The sequence below is a fragment of the Falco punctatus genome (assembly GCF_963210335.1).
Source record: "Falco punctatus genome assembly, chromosome: 3".
NCBI lineage: Eukaryota > Metazoa > Chordata > Aves > Falconiformes > Falconidae > Falco > Falco punctatus.
The window spans coordinates 59,668,600-59,685,332 of record NC_137582.1 but is presented as its reverse complement, the minus strand read 5'-3'; positions in this window follow the sequence as shown (position 1 = coordinate 59,685,332).

Sequence of the window (16,733 nt, the reverse complement as noted above, 5' to 3'; positions counted from 1 at the left end):
GTTCTTTGTCTGGCACATTCCGTACTAAGCTTAATTCAATGCCACTTCTTCATTTGCAGTAGGTCTCCCAAGATGATGGTGGTTTTGCCCTGATTTTTGATGGGATACCCTGAAAATAATCCCATGCAAGAGCTTCTGAACAGACATAAATCTCAACATTATGGCCTGAAATCCTGAAACACAAATATCTTTTCCCCTTGCCATAAAAGCAATTGTTTTCCTCTACAAAAATCAAAACATATACTTGCATATAGATGATTTTTTTTTTTATTTTATCCTACTGTATCTTTACAGTGAAACGAAAAAGTGCAATGAAATTATTAAAAGAGGAGCTATCGTTTGTAATCTATTTTTTTAGTTTTCAAGATGACATGATTAACTATGTAATTAGTAGAGTCATTAACAAAGTTAGAAAAGATCACTCATAAGTGTTTAAAGCACTCTGACCCATTACTGTAGAAATCTCTGAAGGTTAATGGATGGGTCTCATTGTCAGGTACAGAGGGATATTCACAGGAGCATCAGTTTTCATCCTATCATTTATGGAGTTAAGGTGCAGGTTAGAAAGTTGAATTTTCAAGCCTTAATTAACCAAAAGACGTGTCACTGCACTGAGACATATCCCTGAGGAGGGAGTCAGTATGTAAACAATGTCATTTGACAACAAGGTGAGGGCAGTAAGCCATCCTACTTTTCTGCAATGAATACTTTAATGACATTTCAGTATGTGTGCACAACATGCTGGAATCCTTTCCTACACAAAAACTGCAGCAGGGACCCAAAAGACTCAATTCTTGCCATTCATAAACTGGAGTGCAAGCCTTAACATTTTTTTTATTTCCTTCTGAAAATTTTGCAATTATGCTAACAATGCAATGTTCTGTGCAAAATTTCAATTACAAGCAAAATCAATATGTTCTTACCATGCTCTGTTACCTCTACCCAGCATCTGTTATTTGTTGTTTTTCATAAATTTGCACCCTACCATGTCAGGACTGGCTCAAATGATTGGTACTGAATAGTTCAGACAGTGAACTCTGCTTTAGTTTTAGGTTTTTGACAGGGTTCCAGCTTGTGCAGTCGCTTCTTTGCACATTGTTTGAGTTTAAAATGGAAAGGTCACTGTTCGCCAGCAGTGGGAGAACAGCAGTTAAACATTTTCTGAGAAAACTGTTGAATATCTTTAATATCTTTAAATTTCTTCTTTCAAAAACTAATGGATATCTTTAAATAGCTCTAAATTTTTACTGCCTACATGAGCTAAGGCTGAAAATTAGAATTTAATGTGTGGGCTGTGTGCTATAATAAGGAGGGAAAGGACAGCTGAAGAAGTTCCTCCTTGTTCTGGTTTTGGAGGGACTACCAAAGTTTCCACCACACAATTTGTAGCAGCTTTTGCACCTTACGACAATCTGATTTCCTATGGAAAGCTGCACAGCTGGAGTCTCTTCTATGAGATTGCACCCACATTGCATCTAACTCGCCACGGATGCTCTAATGACTAACTGTGCTCACCTTCATCCTTCCTGCCCTGGGAAAGCGTACAGCTCCACCAGAGGAAGAGGACAGGGGGAGCCAAACCTTCACAACCCTCAAAAGGGTAGCACAAAGGTTTCAATTTTCAGCCTTTTAATTAGCCAGTGTTCAAAGTATAGTGGAGTAACCCATGACAGGCTCCATAATTAAATGAGTTGATGTATGCAGAGAGGCAAAAAACCCGTATCTTTTATGAGAGTTACGGATACTCTTCCAGACCAGCAGCACAGTAGGAGGTTTTATGAAGCAGAAAGTGGCCAAGCTTTTCTTCAGCTACAACTGATGATCTCATAAAATATTTACCTGAGAAATCTTGCCTCACTATGCTCAGAATATGAATTCCTCACTGAGCTTCTTAAAGGTAGGCAGAATAATAAAGATCATATAAGCTTTTAACAGCCTTTCATGAAAAAGGAAAACAACTCACAATAAAATAATGGCCTATGAGATGGTCAGTGTACTTTATGAACTCAAGAACTGTGGCACAGTGAAGGCAAAACAAATATAGGACAAGGGACTATAGCTAGAAAAAGAAACAATATGAAGGTGTGAGACAATTCAGTCCTGGACTTTATGTTATCGCCCCCATCTCCTCACACACACAGAGCTCAGAGGAGGGTGCTTGCTTGTAACAGAACCCTTTTTTCACATCTTATTGTGAACATCAGTAGTTAAGTATATTAACTCTGGGTCAGGCCACACACGCTTTACAAGTTAAATCAAATGGAAGTTATGCATCAATTCAGTGTACGTTAGGGCACATTTTATTCCTACTGGTGTCACCACTGTATTTGCAATAATTCCTCAAAATTTCCAGTTATGATTCTTTTTCTGGTCTCTGCTTTGAAAATATCTTTTTAATGATGATGTATACACCATTATATGCCACTATATATTTCCTCATGCAAAACAACTTCAGCAGAGGTTGCTCAAGAAACAGCATGTAGTAAGCATTTGGGGCAGTCCATGAGCAGAAGACAGTCCTGAGCTACCTTGCACAAGGTAAGGGAATGCAGATATTTAGATCCCTCCTTTCTGGAAGCAGGCAATCTGATTTTAAATTCCTTAAAAGACCAATAAATCAAAATTCACTTTCAGCTCTTGTAGCTCAGTGTTTATTTTTTATTGAAAAAATTATACTGAATCTGAGCTGATTGTAACTGACAGTCTGTAAACCCAGACTCACTCTTTCCATGCAGGGTACTATTAATTGAAAGCAGTGGGAACTAAAGACACATACACAAGAACAATCTTTAGTCTTAGGGTGATCAAGAAGAAATCTGAAATGATAGTTGGACTAGAAAACAGTGATATAAGGTAATTGACTTATTAAGACTATGCAGTGTTGTAGATAAATAACATATGCCATATGACATCTATGTGTGTCGTACTTAAATTTATAAATGTCATGGAGTGACAGGTACATGTACACACACTTATATCTTAAAAATTGCACATCTCAAAGACAGCAAGAATTTTCTGCTTTTAAAGCAGCATAAAGCTGCTCATGTACATCAAGTTATTCCTGATGCATTCAAAAACAGCATGGCAGTAAAGTCACAATTATGCTTCAAGTATGAAGCACCATAGTAGTCACCCTTTTGGTGACACCATGAATTACCCCAGAACACCTCCACCCAGATGGATAGGTCAGCATGCACCATTCAGAAGAGCTCTCACTTGTGCAAAGCACAAGTGAGAGCAATGCTCCTCTTGTCAGTGGTGGTGCTGGTCTCATCAATTCCCTGGGAAACCGCAGCTTGTTCAGATATGTCTACACTAATGCACACCTCCCTTTACAGATCCATATCAGACTGACCCTTATTTTCCATTCCTATACCCATAATTTCTATGTGAAAGTAAACCAGGCAAAAATCAATGGGAGCTCAGAAAGAGATGGTGGTCTCGTTGTCAGTGGACCAAGACCCAGCTGCCCTGCAGACTCCCTTAAAAAGCAGTTCTGGATTTTGCCAGTAACTTCCAGTCAGCTGAGACCCATGTGAGCTCAACTGTCAGGGACTTTTCCCTGACATAGCCCTAAATCTAGGGCTTTAAGATGCTCACTGCTAACAAGTTGGCAGTGATATAAATATCCTTCAGGTTGCTGAGCCTGGTGAAGAGCTGATACGACACAGAGAATATCTGCCTACCTGAAGATCTGAGTGAAGGGAGGATTATGGGGTATTTTAGGGGGGCACTGGAATTAAGACCCAAACTCCAAGCTGACACAATTCTCCAGGTCGCAGAGCTGGTTGTCTTTCTTTCGTAAATGCCTCATGGAGTTAAGACTGGGAACAGTAACTGTTCCAGACTGCCCATGCATTTCACCATTTCTGTTTGAAATCATATCCATTAAAAAATTATTATCACTGAAGGGGCACATTGTTTCACCTTTTATCTGCAGTCCCTTTTATCTACAGTTTTCCTAAAAGAAATGAGGATTGTGCAATCACAATGGGCATTTGTCTCTATCTCTCCCTCCTCAGCCCATAACTTTGAATTTGTTACTTAATTTTCGTCACATTTGTTGCCAAAGTGGACCAAAAATGTTATATAGGGCATCCCGTAAGTAGTGTGAAGATAGGCTCTATCAGCACTCTCATTCTAGAAGAGTCTTGGCTCAACCTAATTTGATGCCAGAGCCAGCACCCTTACAGTGACCCCAAACAAGGAAAAAGGATTCAGACATGGCTTATATCAGTAAGAGAATCAGACAATAAAGATCCACTGATAATCAGGCTACGTTTTTTTCTGCTGATTGCAGAAGTACTGGTTCATGAACATTCTAGTTTACACAGCAAGGAAAGAACGCTGAGGAAAACACAGGGGTCTGAGGGGACTTCTGGTTGAGATGACTCCTGACTACAAAGGACAGCTGAAACATGGACAGCGTGAGGATTTTTTGCTACTGGTTAACAAACAAGATATAAGCCAAAGCAAACCTTAAATAAATACAGCTTGGAAACTCTGAATGTCAAGTTTCATTATTAACGTGTTAACATTTTGGCTATATTAACATTCCTAATTACATGATCCATTTAGGTAAAATTAATGTAAGCTGTTAGGTTGGGCTGAGAATGATACTGACAGCCATGAGGGCTCTCTGGGTGGTGGAGCACACAACCGCACTAAGCTAAGATGAGATGGTAGTTCTCCAATTGAGAATGGCACCGGAGAGGTAGGGTATGGAAAAAGCCCTGGTGTGGGATTGCCACTGACACCTGCAAACTCTGGGAACGCCTCAACTCTTGATTCCTTGAGGGAGTCGGGTCATTGAAGGATTTGAAAATTCATAATAGAGCTATCGGCTTGTGCAGTAAGGGTGAAGAGAAACATGGAGAGAAAATGACCTATAAAATATTGATGGAGTTTTGTTCACCAAAGTAATTATCTGTTTATCTCCATGCATATATTATTGAAAAAGCCAAACACTTTCATCTTTCCTTTGAGATCAACTGCTAGGCAGTGGTAGACCAATCTCTCACAGGCAGAACATGCACCTACGTTTTAATGGGGAATCATGTCCCCATGCAATATATTGCATAGATGGTAATTTTTTTAATTCCCATACCACTAGCAGACTACTTCCTGCGTTCCTTCCATACGCACATTACAAAGCAAGGGTGTCTGTAGCTGCAGCAATAGAAAGACTCTGCAGGAGAGTGGGGGAGTTTTTCAGTCCAAGGGGAAAAATATAGCATAAAATTCTGCAAATGTTCACGTATACAATAAAAACCAGCAAATGAGATTATGGTTCATTTTCAATAAAGAAAATACATTGTTCCAGATTTAGCTTTTGGCAATTTAAAAAAATTCCCATCATAGTCATAAAAAGCTGTAGTTTTCCACCAAGCATCTTGGATTGTCCTTTGCTTGAGATATACCATATAAAGGATTAACATTTTTATTTACACAATGTTGCCATTTTCCTTCTGCAGTACTTTATATTTTCCTTCTGCAGAATGTACTTTATATTTTGCTGCAATTATCTGCAATATTTTGTTGTCTTAATTCTTGGTTAAACAAAACCAGGAAAACAAATTTACAGATCTATTACCAGAAAATGTTTACCTTTCTCATAGCCAGCTAACAAATATAATTGGAAACAAATTTCTAAGAGTTTTTGATGGTAAAATATAATCTTTTTTGTCTCATTTTCTGTATAGCCATCTCTGTAAGTAATTTTCTCATTACTTTATCACATGTAAAGGCAAAAGTTTGAAAAAAATGTAAAAAATTAAATTATTTTTTTAAAAAAACTTGCCAAAGAGCAGCAGCTGCACTGTGTAAAAATGTCTTTGACAGACACAGTGCCAACTCATGTTAATCCAGATTTCCAATAGATTTGAAAACATGGAGTTTGCTTTTTACACTCCATACATTAAAATGAGGATTTGAAATATCCTTTCATTTTACACATAAACTACCCTACTGATTCAGCAGAGGATCAGTATTGTAAAACCTGCATGAGTGAATGGATACCAAAGGCCAGTATTTTACATTTGTTATGCAGAGTTCATTAACATCAGTTCTTCAAGACACATGCCTGTTCTCCATTTTCTACAGTATATAACATAAAAAGGGAACCACAAAATTTCACTGAAAACATAATTTTACTGCAACATGGTCTAACTAAATACTTGTCCAACTGATTCAATGTCAACTGTATCATATTTAAGGTTTGAGTCTTTCAGATTTGGGTTTCTCTATATCAGGGAACTATGCCAGCGTATTCCTTCCTGAGGGCTTAGATTACATACTTATGGCAATTAATAGGAATTAACTCATTAACTCAGTAGCTACTATCTACTATTGGTAATACTGCTGATACATTCTTGAGTAAAATGTAGGAAGCACTTACCTGGTATGACTAAAACATATTTTAATAAAACTGTGTATTTTAAAAATAGCTGTGTATGTGGGGAAATGGAGCAGATGATATTCTAACTTTTCTAGCCATCCATGTAGAAGACTACTGACAAAAAAAAATTAAAACAAAATTAAGAAAGGAGGCACTCATGCTAAAATAGCTCATCATTAAAGTGGAACTTCAAGTTTGGAGATTGTTATTGTCTATGAATTCTGTCCCACTAGTAATTAATGACAATCAGTGAAAGTCTGTTAGATGAGAAAAAACATAAAATGATGAATTCTTCATCAAGAATATTTATGTTATTTATACAAAAGCTGATTATATAAAATTTTACCATAGAAACCCATTTCTTTCAAAACAATTGATTTGAAATCTACTTTCAAAACATTTATCCTGCAATAGGAATTCTACATTGTAAAATGTAATTTTATACTACAGTTAGCATTCTTAAATGAGTTTCATTTAGATTTCCCTTTAATAACACCTAAAGGAGAAATGCTGTATTCTTAGGATTACTTTTGTTTTCAGAAAACTTAAAAGAAGTTTTGCTCTTAAAAGAAATGTTACAGGTGAAGGAAATTTATTCTTACTCTAAATATAACCCTCAGTATTTTGACACATCTTTGAAGTGTTCTACATTTTAAAAAAAAAATATCTTTCTATATAATAACTTTAATAACTTTGGATACTTAATGGCATAGGGGGGGCAGGGGGGAAAGGGTTTTCCTTGCACAAATTCAGTCTAGTACTGCTCTGAGCCACAGCCTGGCCCACATGACCTCCATGAGTCACTTCCCAATAATGCTTCCATGAGTCTGTAAACTCAAGAGCATTCTTTAGTTATTTTTGCTTCAACTGATCCTTGCAATGAATACAAGAAAAGGCCAGTAAGTTTGACTAGAATAAGGCTTTTTCTCATCAGTTCTGAGTGAAATCCTCTTTAAAACTTCACATATCAGACCTTAAAATGTATTTAATCGAAAGGAAGGTGGTATATGGAGTAATTGGAAGAAAGCAAAAACCAGCTGCTATAGTTCCAGTACTAGACCATAAAGGTCCAAATTCCAAAAAACATTCCTTGAAGACAAGCTAACATACTTGGCTGGGAGTGAATGCAAGGCTTATTGCAAATGTGGTCAGTAGCACGTGCCAAAACACAGTACAAAAAATGCTATTAATGACAAAGTAGAACATCTGAGGTAGGGTAATATTAACAAATAAAACAAGATGTAACCACTTTGAGCCCTCTTATGTGTCTTTCTAAAAAACCTTCAAATGACGTTACTTACTCAGTTGCATTGTATGTGTGTACTAATGTTGTCCACTGAGTCAGTCCTGTAACAGAACTGTGTTATATTTTAGTGGCTTTTTCAGTCTGTTGGTTTGTGGGGTTTTGTTGTTAGGTTTTTTGTGTTGTTTGTTTTTTTAAAAAAATAAATGCTGTAGTTAAGCTTTGCATAATTAGATAACCTGTCCTTACATAGAAAAAACATTGAATGCAAAAACAACCCTAAAACCCCCTGAAATAAACAATGGTATGAAGATTGGTGAGGTATGTTTATTTCCTATATTCTTCCTAAATTAGTGGACTATCAACTTACTTTTATAAGTGCATGATTTTGGTGAAGCCTGGAAAAGTAATGTCTCTGTTTACAGCAGATACCATCCCACAGTACCTGAGATGAGAGCTGAGGAACAGCAGTTTCCCTGTGTGAACCAAGATGATGAACCAAGGAGGAGGAGAGAAGAACAATTAGGAATCTGGCATCTCTCCATGACAGGGATTCAAGCTGAAAACTGAGGCCGGCATCCACTTGTGTTACAATTCCCTAACCATACACTTACTTGATAGAATTTAATTGCTCATCTGGAAAAAATACCTGGTTAGGAAGCTTTTAGCTTTTTCCAAAACCACCGAGTCAGGTGAATGTGTAATTACTGGGTGATTAGAATGCCAGTGGCTTACCTGCCAAACTGTATTTGTGTGTGGTCTACTAAAAAAGTTTTTGCTTGTGACTTTTTGTTGGTAGAAATGTGTGTATTTTCTGACACTCTTTAAATTTTGTCAACCTTTTCCAAAATGTGATTGTAAAAATTAAGGTGAAAAATAATCTATTTTAATGGAATGTAGCACCTGTTACTTCTTTAAAGTATGCATTTGTTAAACATGTCATTTTAAAGGAGCAAAAATTAGTGTATTTCTAAAGAATGTGTTTGGAAAGGTTAAAATGTTATGGTTTAATCCTCTTTCCTTGGGAAGCTGTAATTTTTTTGCTTAGAAGATATTTCAGAAATGATCCCCATGCAATATTGTGAAAAGAACTTTTGCATCAGATTTAATATTTACAAACCATAAGCATTTTGGATTGCCTTGAGCCACGGAAATGTCTCCGATCCTGTGTAAAATATTGGTGGATTTAACGGAGCCTGAAATATTTTAATTAGCTCAAGCATGTTTGCGGTGGGTTAGCCCTGGCTGGATGCCAGGTGCCCACCAGAGCCACTCTGTCACTCCCCTCCTCAGCTGGATGGGGAGAGAAAATAAAAAGAAAGGCTCGTGGGTCAAGATAAGGACAGGGAGAGATCACTCACCAGTTACTGTCACTGGCAGAATAGTTGGGAAAATTAATTTAATTTATTACCAGTCAAATCAGAGTAGGATAATGAAAAGTAAGACCAAATCTTAAAACACGTTCCTCCCACCCCTCCCTTATTTCCAGGCTCGACTTCACCCCCGATTTCTATCCCCCCTCCCGCCCAGCAGCGCAGGGGGCCGGGGCCGGGGGCTGCGGTCAGTCCATCACACGCTGTCTCTGCCGCTCCTTCCTCGCAGGGGGAGGCTCCTCACACTGCCCTGCTCCAGCCTGGGGTCCCTCCCGCGGGGACAGTCCTCCATCAGCTGCTCCGGTGTCAGCCCTGCCCACGGGCTGCAGTTCTCCACAGCCTGCCCCAGCCTGGGTCCCCGCGGGGTCACGGGCGCTGCCAGGACCCTGCCCCAGCCTGGGTCCCCGGGGGGCACAGGCGCTGCCAGGACCCTGCCCCAGCCTGGGTCCCCGCGGGGTCACAGGCGCTGCCAGGACCCTGCCCCAGCCTGGGCTTCCCACGGGGTCACAGCCTCCTTTGGGCACACACCTGCTCCGGCGTGGGGTCCTCCACGGGCTGCAGGTGGGGATCTGCTCCACCATGGACCCCCACGGGCTGCAGGTGGGGATCTGCTCCACCATGGACCCCCACGGGCTGAGGGGCACAGCCTGCCCCACCGTGGGCTTCACCACGGGCTGCAGGGGAATCTCTGCTCCGGCGCCTGGAGCCCCCCTGCCCCTCCTGCACTGACCTGGGGGGCTGCGGGGCTCTGCCTCTCACGTAGTCCACTCCTCTCTGCCAGATGCAGTTGCTGAAGTTCCCCTGCCACTCCCACCCCATCCCATCCCACCCCCCTTCTTAAATGTGTTACCCGAGAGGCGCTACCACCATCACTCTTGGGCTCGGCCTTGGCCAGCGGTGGGTCCGTCTTGGAGCCGGCTGGCACTGGCTGAATCAGACATGGGGGAAGCTTCTCGCAGCTGCTCACAGAAGCCACCCCTGTAGTCAGACACACACACATCCCACACCCCCCGGTACCAAAACCTTGCCACACAAACCCAATATGATGGTTTTCTGTAAGAACCTATCTATAATTCCATGACCCATTTTTCTTTCAAAAGTAAAATTCCTATTTATTTCTATTGAATTTTATTAGATTTTAACCATTAATCCCCCCCCCAAATAACATAAACCCAAAATTTCTTTTAAAGATGGATAATCATTCCACCTTTTCCATAGTCACTGCGTTCCTATACCACAAAATGGAATAAAAGCTTGCACACTTATGTATGCAAGTGCATGTGCATGTGATCCTTTGAAGAACACTGAGTGTTCTGTATGTGGATACATTTACCAGCTTAATTTCACATGCATTTAGATTAAACTATGTCATATTATGCAGCATTACATTATACAATCAAAGCTCCTTCAAACATGCATCTGGTAGCATGACATCTTAACTACTAGCAGAAATAGATCTCATGACAGGACATTTACTAACTTCCCATTTTTTGATGAAATTTGTGTATATATTTCCTAAAACAAGATAGTGCTTTTTAAAGGTATATATTAGGCTTCTTCTTAAACTAAGTACACCTGTAGCACCTGTAACAAACTAAGCAAAGCAAGATAGTGAATGCCTCTTTCTTGCTCTGTTGATTAATAATTTTTTTCTAGCAGGATTTATCTCTTAATATATATTTTTTACAGCTACTAGGCTAGGTGCTTATATTCTATGTGGTTTATCCAAGTAAATAATAACAAAAATCAATAGTAAGAGCAGTAAAATCAGTCTTCTAATTGTTTATTCCTTTCTTCATAGAATTAAAATATTGCCATGCTTTTCAACCATATTGTAGATATTAATTGTCACATAATGATGCAATAACTTAAATGAAGTGATGTGTGTTTCCAATAGCTAGATGATATTTGGTACTATCAAGGAAAAGATGCAAAACCCTTCTTTTTTTTCTTCTTTTCCTGGCTGTAACAGATCAAATATCCATAGTAAAGGTTAACATCAGTCAAAGACTATCAGGACTTTCTCAGGACACAATTCCGAATTTTTTGGTTTTGAATCAAATTAGATTCAATAGGAGAAATTTCGCAGTGGCTTCCAGTATGTGAAAAGCTGTATAAAATGGATTGCTAGTTTTTTGAGCTTTTGATGTAAAAGATATTACATAGGTCACCAAGCTACACTGTTGCCCAGTATTTCATCTAAAAAAGTCAATTTTTTTGTAAAAAGTTCATACCATACTCTGATTTTAAAATCAGTGGGGATTATACAATGATAGAGATTGAATTATTCAACTGGTAAGTTTCCAGTGGACTTTCTTGCTGCGATTTTGAAACACTCCATTTAATTTAAAAAGTCATTGCTGATATCTCATGTGAAATCTTATGTCTAAGGTCTTCACTTAAAAGCATAAAATACAACTTAAGGTAGTTACAATAATTTTCCTCATGTAGCCTGTGATGCTGGAGACCATGTTCATTAGATATTATTCATACAAACACCAGCTGGTTTTAGAAAATATCGCACACTTCATGCAAAAATCAAGAAAACTGGAACATACCCTGGACAAAAAAGCAACCCCCGTTCAGGCAGTGATATCCTCCTAAAAAACAGTAAAACAATTTCACAGTATTGCAGTTCAGCAAGTGCCATCTAGAAGAATTCCCCTGTAATCAATGAAGAGAGAAAGAGACTTCCTATAGGAATTCATCCAACTCTGAAATAGATGAATAAACTATATGTTATATTATCCCTTGGAGGTGACTATTTCTCTCTGTTGACTACAAGAAGAACCTAGATAATGCTTTTGATAAAGCCAGCTAAACTTTTAATATGCAAAGTTATACAAATTCCATCTAAGTCTTCTAGTAATATTTCTCAGGTTTCTTATTTTCTCTTATAAATGAACAACAAAATGCTTAGACATCTCAAAAAGATATTTCAGCAAATTAATCTCTATCTTCATGCATCTTTAGCCTAACCATAGACCAAACTAACACTGATTTTGAGGTGTGTCATCATGGTATGTAGTAGTATTTATACTGATTTTATCATTTGATTAAAAACTAAAATTTCTCTTGCAAAATTCTTGAGATCTGTGCAGTTTTTTCTTCTCTAATTTTATACTGGTACTTTCAAGCTCTTCCTGAATTTTTCAATATTATGGAGCTTTGCGTCTGGAATAACTTCAAGCACCACAAGTTAGGATGGCAGCAGTGGTTAATTTTTCTTGAAAGAACAGCTATTATACTTGCCCTGGGAGCATGGCTTGTGGCTCATGAACCTGTTGAATAGAGTTATTGAATCCTGAATAGTCATTCTCCTGCTTGAAGTTTTCAGATAACTACTATTTGAGAAAAAAATGCTACAGTCTTTTTATTTTCACCTTCAGAGTAGTGAATAAGCTGTTCCACTTTTTGACTGATCAGTTATTATTATTATAAAGCATTAATATGGTGGGGCTGATGAGAATGGAAAGAACTATAATGGCCATCATATGGTGAAGACATTGGGCTGTCTCAGGAAGACATGAAGTGGATTACCCCTCTTGGGGTCCTTGAGGACCATTCATTTTCCCTGTGCTCGACTTTTTTGACGGAGATGAGACTTCCTTGCCTATCAAAAGAATTTGGAATAGTGGTTCATATTTATGTTGTGGTCCGGTATTTTAAAGTTATCAGCCACAAACAAGAAACACATATATACATCAAGATACCTTGATTACTCTGGGATTACACCTGTGACAATCTTAGCACAAATCATAGATTTCTTTCAAATTTTTATCAACAAAAGGTACTAGTGACTCTAGCAGGGGAAAAATCATTTGAAAACAGCCATTTGCCAAACTGGTAACTCACTAAATAATGACCAGAAAAAGGTCCTTTAAGGTTTAGTCTAATCCTAGCAATACCTGAAGGTAAAAAACAAACAGGAAACAAAGGAAACTGAAACAGAGTTAATAATAAGAAATAAGTTAATGCCTGATGTTTCTTGAAAGCCTTTTTTTTTTTTTTTTTTAGACTCACTGTGTTTTATATGCAAAATAACTTGTTTGTGGATAAGCCTCAAATCTGCAGGCAGTGAGCTGATTTTCAAATTATGTAAAAGGATGTTATGCTATGAGAGGAATGAAATCTCCATTACACTGCCATGACTGAGATACATGGCAGCCTTGTTTGAGTTTCCCCTGTGTGACATGATCATGCTACACAAATATTTGTTTTATTTTTTATTCCACTTTATTTGATATAAATATTTACATATGTCTTAATAGTCTGCCTGCTTCTGAGTTTTATTCTTATTTGAATTCTTCTGTCCAGGTAGTTATATTGCAATATTTTTCACAACTAAGTCTGATTTCAAAAACAGATCAAAAGCAATATTACTTTCACTCTCTGGAGAGTAAAGATATGAATACTAAAAGCTAATACTGGCTGTACGGGTCATCCATTCAAGACCATATCTTATTTTTAACAATAGTCAATAAGCAATAGATAAGGAAGGAATCAGAACAATCATCACTTGGAAGATTTGACTGATATAAGAAATTATAAAAGCCCCCTAAAATCTATTTATTTTTAAAATGAAATTTTCAGAATCAATGAATCTTGAAATTTGTTGCATGTTTTCAGTGAGTCTTTACATAAGCATGTTTTTTGCTTTGACTTGGAACTAGGAAGAGGCAACTAGAAGGAAACAAACAGTCATTTTTAATATTCTGCTTTTTTGGGGTTCCCCTTAAGAGATGACAAGGAGAAGTTACCAGAATTTGTGATTTGACCCATATTAATTGACTAAGTCAGAGAACTGCTAAGAACTCCAAGTGATTTTAATTTTATACAGAAATCTCATATGATATTTCAAGTGAACCCGAAGACAGAACTAGCTGAACTAGCCATTAAATACAGTATTATGTAAAAGGGTTATAAATTATACCTAATTTTAATCAAAATATTTCTCATACTTAAATATTGATAAAATATTTTTAATGTCCTTCTCAATATGGGTAGCTACATCAGTATGGTAGCTAAATTGCATGATGCTTTAAAAGTTAATAAAGAAATACATTTATATATATTATGGCTGCATTCTGGACAGTAACCCAGATTTGTTTTAAAATTTGTGGAAGTGAAGTCAAGATGGACTTTGGATCAGACTGTACATCCTTTTCCTAATCACTTCCATAAAAAACTCATGTGGTTTTGTAATACAGCCTTGCATAATAATGCCTGTAAAGGAAGAAATATAGGACATCCTTGTAAGTGAGAAAACATGAACTGGAAAGCAAAGCAAGCAAGGATAAATGTTTCTGTGGCTGAGAGACAGAGGCACACATCAGAGACAATCTTTGGTGTCCTACAAATGTCAAATTTGATCTGCAGATTTTTTAAAGAAAGAATCTGGCATTTTCCTTTATCTGAAGGGACCCTTGGCAACACTGACAAGAGGAGAAGTTCTGTATAACAGGAGTTCAGCTACTGAATTGGATATAGGGAGCTTTACTTACATAACCTCAGCACATGCAACATACCTTATCAGAATGGCAGGCAATGGCATGGATACACTATTTGTGTCAGATGTGAGGTGTAACCTGCATTCTTTAAACCACAAACCAAGAAAGAAAACAGCCATAGAAAAGGAGAAAGAAAGAAAGTTCAGAAGAAAAAGCATGATGTGAAGGAAAGAGTGTCTGTCCTGTTCATTCACTGCCCTTAGAAGATACTCAAAAAGAGTGACTGCAACCAATTTAATTTCAGAATGAATCATCCCGGAACTGCTTGTACCCCATAATATGTCAGACTGCTCAGTCCAGTACAACAGAAAGTGAAAACAAAGATTGCTTTTATGTTTCCTTGGGTTCTGCATCTACTAACCAGGCTTCTTTGAAGGAACTTCACAGGCTTAGACCGAACAGCAATGGAATTGGCTTTGCTGAAATGCAAGCCAAAGAGAGCTGACCTGGCAGAAGATCTTTGCCGCCACTATTATTTATAGCAGACTTCAGAGGACACAGTTTCTCTAAGTTATGTTTTTCAGCAGCCTTTACTTTGCCTACTACAATCTGCTACCTACACTTACTTTTACATTATTTCACATAAACAGAGGTTTAGCTTGACTATTATAGGACCTGTGAGTAACCACTTTTTCCTCAGCAAATTAGAAAGATAAATGGCCAGGAAAGAACTGAGTCTTTAAACTCAATGCCAGGACATAAACACCTGGCAAGATTATCATGGTTCACCAGCACAGCATTGCTGAAGCCAAAGCAGAGGGTTACATCACAGCAGGACAGTCCTAGATCAGCCTCTGGGGAATGAAACAGCTGTGGGATTTTTCCCCAGGATTTACAAAAGACAGGAAAATTTCCTGTCTGGGTCAAATAGAAGTGCAGGCTGTTCCTGAAGAGCTTCCCTTCAAAAAATGTCTCTTTAAAGCATTACATGGCTATAATTCTTCTTGCTATTGACATGGAAAGAGAAAGGGTGAAAAGCTGCCTGATGATGGCTGATGAGTGATGCTGACATCCACAGTGCAACCCATTCTAGACTTTCCATGGGCTTTAAACTTTTTTTTCCTTCTAGATTAAACATTGCCTAAAGAATGAGTATACTATCGTTAAACTGCATAGCATCACACAAAATGTATAAGGAGGGACTGGCTGTCTTAACTATCAAGGCTGCACTCCATTGTAGCATTTTTTTCTTTGGGTTTGAAAACATAATCTCTAAAATGCTCCAGGTTACATAGGAGGTAAGGGAAGCTCAGAGTAGGGTGTCCAAACCAGTTCTGTGCTCTGTTAATTCACTGATTTAATGTAGAAAACAACATATTAGACACAGTCGTTATTACCCAAAGTCACCCTGATCTGGACCTGGAAAAGTAAATAAGTGATCTTGTTCAGGCCAGGATTTCTGCTGCTCTCCTTACCCTGGAATTTAGGAATGAGAGAACATTTTTACTGGTGGTTAACCCAGGAGTCAGGACTTTCTATAGATCTGTGCCCGCAATGAGGAATTCAGTGCAGGAAAATAAAATTAGAAGGCATCTTACCACCTCCCAAATTATATGATTTTCAGCATCCTGCATCATAAGAAACAGCCTTTTCAGAGCTTATACAACAGTGCTAGAGACATTCTAGTTTTCTTTTTATTTATCTGTTTATCTCACCAAAACAATATAGACCCCCTCCAAAATCTAATTTTTAGCTTTTGTTTGAAATGGCTTGCAGCACTATCATTTCCTACCCATGTACCTTATATGAACCATATATTAAGGTTTCTCTCCTCTTCATGTACACACTAACCAGCATCATTTCATCTTACTACATGCTTCAGGTCAAATCAGGACTATTTCCACCGCAGTCTTGTCGTCTCTCTCAATATACTTCTGTAATGATAAAATTAGTAATGAGAAAAAATTGGCTCCCATTAAATAACTGGAAGTGTTTCCATTTACTTTAGTAGGTTCAGGATGTCATCCTTAGTTTCTCATTTCCATCGGTGGATGAAATCCTGATGAGAAAAAAAGCTGTACTTTTGTCATTAATTAAAAACTGCCTTAGTATGACCTAATATCCTTTTCCAGTACCAATATATTGTTAAAAAGGTGTGCATTCTTCTCCTTAAAAGTATTTCCCTCCTCTCCGCTTCCCCAGATGACAGATTTCAGATACTCTTAAATATACATGAAATGGCCTTGCTGCTTATCCCATGGAAATAACTC